This window comes from Equus quagga, chromosome 3 (assembly GCF_021613505.1).
Source record: "Equus quagga isolate Etosha38 chromosome 3, UCLA_HA_Equagga_1.0, whole genome shotgun sequence".
NCBI lineage: Eukaryota > Metazoa > Chordata > Mammalia > Perissodactyla > Equidae > Equus > Equus quagga.
In genome coordinates this window covers 36,861,757-36,872,137 of record NC_060269.1, presented here as the reverse complement: position 1 = coordinate 36,872,137, position 10,381 = coordinate 36,861,757, and positions in this window count along the sequence as shown.

Below are 10,381 nucleotides of genomic sequence, written 5' to 3'. Positions count from 1 at the left end.
TAGATCAAACTTAGCATCTATTCTACATGATGGCATGTCTGATCAGAAAACATTGCTCCTGCTTTCTTAAAATCTTCTCTTTCTCACTTAAACATTAGCCCTCTTCATTTGTGAAAAAAAAAATGCTAAAAACACAAATCAAGTCACAGATATGTGTGCCTACTATATCATTTTTGCATCATCTGCAAATGTTGTCCAGAAAGCACATCTCATTTGCTGGTATTTACCCAGAACAGACAGAGAACATCATCACTGATAATGAATGAAATTCTTTTTTAGTTTTAGAACTTGAGGGACATTTCCCAATACCAATGTAAATTTTGTATTTACACAGAGTAAATTTCCCAATACCAATGTAAATTTACATCTAAACATTTTCTTACCTCCTAAAAGATTATCAGAAAAATTAATATGGAGGAATTGGCATAATAAAAATATGAAAATAAAGAAGAGTTCATAAAAGGGCTGACACACACTCAGTTGTGTTGTCCAAAAGTGTGCTTTCCAGAGATAATAAAAATATAATAAGTCATGTTTCCTTTCAGTTCTGGTGTCCAGGAAGCTCAGAGGCAAACTTGGAGATCAATTGTACAATTGAGTTAATCCTGCCATTTAGGCGGCCAGCATTCTTCTCTCATCCTTGTATCTTATTTCCTGATTCTTTTTCCCCACATTATTATGTCTGTTGTTGTGTCTTTTCTATAAGTTTCCCTAAGTCATTTTGAAAAGAGCAAGGTTTAGACAAATTTAATGTTGAAAAACCATACAAGGCAGTGTCATCACAAGATCATGATTTTGAGGCCTCAGATTCAATCATTGAGGTTGTTAGTTTGAGAAATACTCCCAGCTATTCTTAAGAGTTTTATGAAGACTAAAGTTCTCTCTCTTCAGACAAATAGAAACAGGAACTGAGTAGTACAAAATACAGCCATGAAGGATGATCTCAGAGCACTTATAAAATTTTCTCTGAGGATAACGGAAATGCTAAAGCAAACAGAAAGTACCATAGCAAAATCCTATGACCCTATTAGTACCTTATCTAATTTAATTACCTGGGTAAGAATCTATTCATCAAGTGACCAGAAATGGGAAATGGCAAGCGAATGGTAGCTGAACAAAAGACAACTCATCTTATTCCAACATTTCTTTGACTTCTGCCTCTTCTGCTTACTAGACATAAGTAATGACAATGTGATAACACAAAATCAATTAAAATAGAAGAGTAGCAAGGTAGTTATATAGACTTTATAGTCAAAATGATAAGGGTTCAAATCCTGGTTTTGTCTTTTGTTTGTCTCATGACCCTTGGAATTTTTCAACCCGTGCCTATAAGTTTTCTCACTGTAAAATAGAAGTGATATAGAGATAATAGTATTATCTACCTTTATAAAGTTGTTATGGGAATTTAATGAAGAGATATAGATGGAAAGATAGATAGATAGATAGATGGTAGATACCTCACTATCACAATTTTAAGTGGTCAATAATATTCGCAGCAGTTGTTTTTAAATATCAAATGACATAGACTATTTTTTGTTTTCATGGGATAGAAAGATGTTATTTTGGGGTACAAAGTGGAAGGGAAAATAAAACAAACAATTTCACATGATTAATGGCCAAGATGACTATAGAAGAATTCTATAGACTGAAGGGCCAACAGGTCACAGGCTGATGACAGTATTGTTTACGTTGCACTCACCTGGGTCTATCAGAGCAATTGTCCCTAAATTTAGTAGACAACAAGGCGACAAGGAGGCTTACTTCTCCTGAACTCAGATCTCTGAGAAAACTCTGATGCCTTTAAAATCAAAGAATGTCCGCAAAAAATAATTCTAGTAATTACCCAAAATAATTGAGAATCTTTTTTTAATTGTCATGTACTCAGGGTTTTCCTGTAACTAACAGGAAAGCCAGAATCACATTTGTATTCCAAAATGACCTGGTTCCTGCACCTGTCTCACTTTATCATGATTGTATACTCACCCAAATATGCTTCCATATTACCCCTAGGGTCCCTTCATTTCTCTTCAAGCTCCCTCCTGTCCCCTCCTCATCAACATCTCTGATTGTTAGCTCAGTGACAATCTTCCTCAAGTAAAAAGAGGAAGTTGTCAACAGATGTTAGCACAGGGCCAATCTTCCTCACCAAAATAAATAAATAAACAATAAATGTTTTTTTAAGTAGAAAGCAGCTTAAAGTTCTTTGACACAATGTGATATGACAAACCAAGTCTGCCAATTGAGTAAAAGTTACCCATTACAAAGCCACACATTATTTACTGAAGTGTCAGAATAGGCTCAGGTATTCACAGGAAGCTATGACTCTGGTGTATGTTTTCCCAATAGTAAAAGGAGAAAAAAAAATCTATTTTGGTACCATTAGTTAGCTCACAGCTGGGTTTAATAATGAGGAGCACTTGGGATATCCGATGTGGTATGTGAGACAAACTCTGAGAGGATGACTTAACTGTGGTCCCAGGCCAGAGAGAATGACCTGTGGGAAATATCTATTTCATTTGAGTTCCAGAGTCTAGGGAGAAGGTGATATTATAGGACCTACACTAATCTAGAGAAACCTTTTAGTCACAAATCAACACTTTCTATTTCTTCCTCATGTTTTCTTACTAAAATAATTTGAATTTGCTAGGAAAGAGAAGAAAAATCTCAGGAAAGGAAGAAAGCCAGAAAGATCAGAGGGAAGGAAAGGGGCAGGACAACACATAGGTAAGAAGAAAAGGTAGAGAAGGAATACATCGATTTTCTTCTTTTAGGAACTTTGTTCATTTATCCAACATGCGGTAGCCTCTTCAACATTACGAGCAAATGAGGGAATGTTCAGAGTGGGTTCTATAAGTCTGATTTGCAGAGTATTATCTTAAAAAGTACAGTTTTACATTGTACAGCATACAGTAACTTGAATTATGTAATAGTAATTCTATATTAGAGATTCTAGGATGCCTTACTCTATTGAGAGATAAGAAGCATTAAGAGTTAATCACATTATTTACCTGTATTAAAATGTTTACTCCTGGGGCTGGCCCCGTGGCCGAGTGGTTAAGTTCGCGCGCTCCGCTGCAGGCGGCCCAGTGTTTCGACGGTTCGAATCCTGGGCGCGGACATGGCACTGCTCGTCAGACCACGCTGAGGCAGCGTCCCACATGCCACAACTAGAGGAACCCACAACGAAGAATACACAACTATGTACTGGGGGGCTTTGGGGAGAAAAAGGAAAAAATAAAATCTTTAAAAAAAAAAAAAAAAAAAATGTTTACTCCTGATTTCTTGAAAAGTCGACCTTTCTTTGTAGTTAGAACACTTCCCACAAACCCAACAATCTCTCACTCTCTCTTTTTTTTTTTCACTTTATTGACTAGTTTAGCAAGGTAAAATTCTGTCCTGGCTTTAGTGAATTATCAAAAATAATCATAGTTCTTATCAGATTATACTTTGTTATTCTGGTTCTCAATTCCTTTATCTAGTTGAAGAGCAAAACAATGTACCTTTCTTTTTAAAATTGTCTCACACTTAGCTTTTCCTGTTTTCTCCTCAAGAAGCTTGTGCTTCCACCCCTGCATCTGGTTCTACAAGGACGCTGCGCTTTACGTCTTTCTGCTATAAACAATGATTAAATATCCCTTCCCTTTCCTTCTTTTAGGCAGACATAATCTAATCTGTGTTATGTGACAAGACCAATTAGTCTCGCCCACTCTCCAGCCTTCTGTCCCTCCCCTCTCAGCTGCTACCCTCTTGGCACTCCATCTCTCTTAGGAAGCAGTGATGGGAGCCAAATTTCCACACTGAATTCATTAGATGAATATGCAGGTCCAGATTGCATAAATGTGCTCACATCCTCAAGTAGAACTCAGACTCAAGACTTCTTCTGACTCTTTTCTCTCATTGCCTTTTATATCTATCAGAAGATTTCTAACTACAAAACTTTCTCACTGGCTAGAAAGAAGGGAAAGTTGTATTGACAATAAAGGGCAAATGGAAGGTCCAGAACTGGACTGAACAAAATAAGTGCAGAGTATGCCATCCTTTTCTTGGATAGGTTAAGTTATTTTCTACAGTCTTTTACAAGTAGCAACCTGCTTACGTCTGACAAGTACAGGTGGCCCACAGAGTCCAGATCATGGATGTGCAAAGCGCGCCATTCATAATTCATGCTCAGAGCTCTTGCACTATGACCAATTGGGTCAACCAGAATCAGAACAGGACCCTGAGGACAAGTCATGGAAACACAGAAAAGCTGGCAGTGCACAATCTGATTAGTCTATTATCACATAGCCAGACTGTAGTCACCACAGCTGGAGACAGCAGGTGCCAAGAAAGCACTTAGATTGCTTCATTCTGTTTCTATCGGAAGTAGTTTGTAGATTTTTAAAGTCTATGTCATTATTTTCCATATCATATCTGCTAAAGGAGGAATGAACACTCTACAGTAAGCTATTTGGTAGCTGTCAGCTCAAATTTCAAAACTGGTGACTATAAACATAATCTCATGTTACCTGATAGAAAGATGGTAAGTAACTATCTCTGGGTCAATCGCTAAAATAGACATTGGACTTTTTTCACAGCATCCAGCATTAAAACCTGAGTCCAATTGCAAATATGCCCACTAATATGTGTTCATTAGAGAATAAGATTGGTGACCTCTTGTTTTAAAAGCACAAGCAGATTCCCTTGAATTAATTGAAAGTTCCCTTATAAATATATAAATATGAGAGTAAGACAGAAAATGGTAGAGAAAGGACCAGAGAAATAAAGCAAATGTGTCAAAACCTTAACAATAAATTCTCCTTTCCAGGAATTTGAGATGACAATACGATGCCACTTCTCTTGCATGTCAATTTGCCCCTCACTGCTAATTCCTGCAGATTTCATTGTTATCTGTTGCCAAGTCATCACCCGCAGGAAGCCCAAAGGTACTTAATGTGGGTTCACAGCCCGTGTCCTTGTGACTAAGAAAATCTTGTCTGTGATGCTATTGATTCTATGTTCTCACCTGCTCTTAAGAGCAGACTTGGATCTTTGACATGATCATTTAAGCAGAAATTTCCAGTAATATAGGCAGAAGAATAAAAAGATTAGTAGAGGATCACTTGGTCAATTGAGATATGGCCTGAGAGTACAAATATGGCTACTGGGACAGTGAGGCCATTCTCACCAAAACATTTCAGAGAGCTGCCTCTTTTTCTAATATATCTTGACAATGGAAACAAGAATCAGAACTGCTTTTTTTCTATTCTTCTTCAAGAGGATTTTAATGTCCTTTCACTCAAATTTTAATTTAGTAAATTCTCAATGTTACCTGGGCAGTAAAGTTTGTATGTAATCCCAGCATGGTGGCAATCAAGGATAGTAGTCTGTAGAGGGGGAGAAGGGCTCCCGAAAAGCCTTCTGAATTAATTCGCCATTTCTCAGCCTCCTCCACACTGTGACTTGTATGGAATTATAGGAGCCGCTGAAGCCAGCTGGATCCTTTGTGTTCCCTTGACTTCTGGCCAGCCTTCATTCATATTACCACTACCAGAACTACCAGATGATTAGAAAAAGAAAAGAACTCATAGATTTAAGAAGTCTCTAAAATTGTGGTAGAAAAATATATCCGAGGCATTATCAATCAACTAGTGCTTAGTAAGCTTCTAACTTGGGTTAAATATGCAAAGCACATATGGGAAAACAAAATGTATACTGTTAAGTCTTTGCCTTCATGGAAGGTTCTATGGTCAGTGAGCTGGGAAAATAACCCAGATTTATCGTGCATTTGAGCTTCAATAGAAGAGGTGACACAAGTCCGGAGATCTTAGAGAATTACACTGTCCACTTGAGAGTGTAAAATGGAGAGTCTTTCTTCAAAGCAATCATCAAGTTTTATCAAGGGTCTTAAAAATGTTCATACTTTCTGATCAATAATCTCATTTCTAAGAAACAAACATATACAAATAATGTACAATATACAGAAAGAATTATGTATAAGGAGGGTCATCATAACACTATTTGAAATAGTAAAAAAAAATAGCAAGAAATCAAATGTAAAATAATAGGACAAAAGTTAGTGTGTGGTTATCTTAATATGATATATCTGTGTATATGACTAGCCTGGATTTTGAATTTGAAGTATATAAAAATAAAATTATTAAATAATTTTTTATAACGTGGTTTTAAATGACACCATATTTAGGATCTGTCCTAGGGTGAGGCAAAAGAAATGCCTAGGTAGCAAAATCTAGGGAGGTGCTCGCTCTCAGAGGCCTGCAAGAGCAGTGTCATCACTTGCACAGCCATGAGAGCGATTCCAGAAATCATGTACCCTGAGCATCTTTCCTGTCTCACTCCAGGCCCAGTTCTGCACCTGGTATCCTATAGATGCACCACAGCACACGTAATCAGTGCTCTGTGGTTGGGTATTTAGATTGTTTTTAATGTTTAGCTGTTATAAATAACACTCTGATGGACATGTACATGCAACACTATAGATATATTTGATTTCATCATTGGAATAAATTTAGAGTGGTGGCGTTTCTTCTTAAAAGGTTTAAAGATGTGATCCACATTGACTTATTTCCTCCAGGAAGCTGATATGCTTCTATTCTTAGTCTTTTAGCAATATTGGAGTTTTCATACATATTTTTTCTACCGACTGTAACTTTAATCTGGTTGTTTCTATTTTCATTTTTTGTGTCAGTAATATTAAATATTTTTATACTTTATTTTCCATTGTATTTTGTGTGTATGTGTGTGTGTGTGTGTGTGTGTGTGTGTGTGTGTGTGTGTATTACCTGCCTATAACTCTTAGCAATTTTTCCATTAGGGTCTTTGTTTTTTCTTAAAGATTTGTAAGTTTCTCATAAATTAAAGCTATATACTTTGCCTCTCAGATATGTTACATTTTTTTGTCATCTTTACTTATTTGTCCTATTTTGCTGTGCTAAATAAACAATAGTAAAAAGTAGTAGTAGTTAACATTTTTTGAGTGTTTTCTTTGTCCCAGGCACTGTTTAACCCTTTCTAGTTATTAATTCATTTAATTCCAACAAGAAATATGTGCAAATATTACCTTCATTTTACAGTGGATGAAACTGAGGTACAGAAAGTTTAGGCGGTAAAGTAAAATACCCCAAAGCATTCAAATCTGGTGGGCTAGATTTCTCACCGAGAAGTCAGACTCCTGGATCTAAACTCCATAAGTGCTCCCTAACACTACCTCCTGTGACAGAATGAACAGCCATAAAACTACAAATAAAATCTATTGACTATTTATTTTTTACTATCTCTAATATTATGCTATTTTCTTTTATTTTAGGATTTTCTCTATTTGAGTCACTAGATTAAATTGAATTAAATAATAAATGATATTTGAGATAAAACATGTTAGGGACGTTTGACAAACTAATATTTAAAAGAAATTCAATGCCTCTACCAAATTATATATTTAAGCTTATTCCAGAATGATTAAAGAGTTAAATGTCAAAAAATTAGATAATTTGTTTTCCTAGAAAATCACAAATTATATCAACATTATCATTTAGTTAAATATAGTGTTTTCTTATAATCTTTGGTGACCTATTTATCTGTGTAATATACCTTTCCTAATTTCTAATTTTCTGTATTTTAACATTTTCCATTAAGGTCGTCCAGCTATTATTTTTTCTTAAAAAACTCATTTCAAATAATTAACCCTTGGGTTTATACATTAATGGCTGAATTATTCTGACTTGCTTGGAAAAATCATCATGTTGTTAAATAAATCTTGGCCCTTATTTCCTCTGTAGCCTGCTATACTGAGTTGTACAAGTAAGACTCAGAGCAATTGTAAATCAATATCTGTAATTTAGAGCATCTGTGTATTTGGAGACAATTCTCCACGAGTCTCCCTCATTTCTGCACATATTGTGAGCAGAGACATGAGTGGCCATTGTCCTGGATTATCTTCTTAAGGATGTAAAGCAAACAGCCTTGGAAGATAGAGATAATGTCTCCCTCTGGAGCAGAGGGCAGATCTGTTCACTGCTCAGCGTAATAAAGATAATGTCTCGCTTTGGCACAAAGGTCAGGCAGGTTTGTGTGCAGTACATTATAAAAGATTGGGGTTCAGGCTCAGGGTTCCTCGGCTGTGATGCAAATGCACTGTGTGCATAGCATCTACCTGGCCCACTCAGCATCACCCCCCTAGGATTTGGGGTGCAAGAGGAACTCATACAAACATGATACTCATAGAGCCTTTTGTCTCTGACAGAGACACGTCTTTTGTCTCTGACCCATGGGTTTTGTGTCTTCTGCCAGCATCCATGAAACTGTGGGAGGCCAGCTCATTAGTTTCAAAGTAGGATAAGTAAAATCTCACACCCTTTATAGTTTTTGAGTCTGATTTTTAATTTTATACTTATATTGAAATGCCTATTTCTTTCTCTGTTATATCTTAATAGATGTGGTATATCTCTCCTACTTTGTAGTGTGTGGATCACTCCTTATACCTCAGCTCCTGTTGTTTTTAAGATTACAACCCTCCCACTGAGTTACTCCCATGGGCTCCCAAAGTGAAGCACGTGTATCCCTCATAGCCTGTGTGTTTGACGGCAGACCACCTCAGCTGTTCTCAGGCTTAGATGAAAAATTCATCCTCAGTTTTAGCTATATTGAAATATGAAAGCCTATTTCTTTGAGTTGCCTCACAGAATCCTAAAATTAATTTTGAGGTGTCCAGATATTTAATATTTTAAATCAGGCAATCTCAAGCATAATTCCATATTTTATTAATATCCATAGGACAGTTTTGAGTGATAAATAGAAAGAATGTCTTTAACTTATAAATTTTACCATGTTTGATTCTACTTATTCACTTCTGTATGTACCTTTATTAATCCCTTCTATATCTCCTTTCTTTTGTACTATTTTCTTATTTTCTTTATTCCATATCTTCATTTCTCCTTATTTTAATCATAGTGTTTCATGATGTAAATTTCCTTTTAATTTCAGCGTTGGCCAGGTTCCATGGGTTTTAATATTCATTGTTGTCATTATCATTCCCTATGTATTTGATAAATTCAGTTTCAAAGTGTTTAATAACCCACAGTTTATTTAGAAGAGTATTTAATTTCCAAGTGTTTCATCAATATCAAGAAAAAATAGTCTTCATGGGCTTCCTGTGATGCAAGATGAAAACATTACCATACTCTACCTTCTCACCCAAATTCTAGTTTTATTTTCATATAATCTAAGATTATAGTTCTAGTTTTTAAAGTTCTCACCACATTACATATTTTATTTTTGAATATTGACATTGTCACTTTTGCAACTATATGTATAATCATTATTACTTATTTTCTATTCTTTAAATTTATTATTTCAGCATTTTCGAGTCAAAGAGAGCTGAGTTTAAATCTTGGTTCAATGGGCATTTCCTTTCTATGTTTCCTTGTATAACTAATAGGCCATGTCCAAAAGAGGAGCGTGGTCTCAGCACTGTCTTTTCATAGTGGTTAATGACACCAGTGTGGCCTGGGAGAGGATGCTCATTGCTCATCCTCTGCCTTTTTAAGAACAGACCTGCTGTTTGGAGGAAAAGCCCACCATAAGCTTCCTGCTGTGTGTAAATGCCCATGTCACTGGGCATACCCTCTTTTTCCCTCAAATATCCTCAGTCCACAGCTGCCGAAGGAAATCCCCTCCTGCCCTATAGCACACCTCCATTTCCAATCCTCTGCTTTCCAAAATAGATGTTGTTTATGGGGTCTCTGAGCTCTTCTACTTGGATCCCATGAGGCCACCCTTATCTCATAGGGAAATGAGTTAAAATATGCCTCTGAGTGTCTCTTCTCAATATGGTTTTATGGCTGTTATTTGGAAAACCTTGAAAACTTCATAATGAGGGCGATAACTTTCCCAAGTGTTTCTGCCACAGAGTCCTCACACTCCCCATTTTTACATACTCTAGGTCATTTCCATCATCATTGGAAGAGCAGTCATATGTTTACATACATGAGACATTCTTCCCAGACCTCTGAGTCACTTTTATTTTTCCTGGTCTTACACCCAGCTGTAACTAAGAGTAAACTTTCTATAACAAAAAGAACAATATATGTACTTTCTAGGTAACAATATTAGTCACTATTAGGAACCGAGCACAGTGCAAAGTGCTTCATATGCATTATCTGAGGGGATCCCAAACTACCTGTGCTACATACATCTGTTATTCGTATTTAACAGATAGAGCAACTGAAAACTTGAGTGATTGTCATTTGTCCAAAGCCACATAGATAGTAACTGGCAGGTCCAGATAATCGAGGCAATAAATGGCAAGGAACATATGAGTGGAAAAGACGGAACTACAGATTTTTAGGAGGAAAGGAGATCACTGTGCAGTAGACTGATCTAGGAA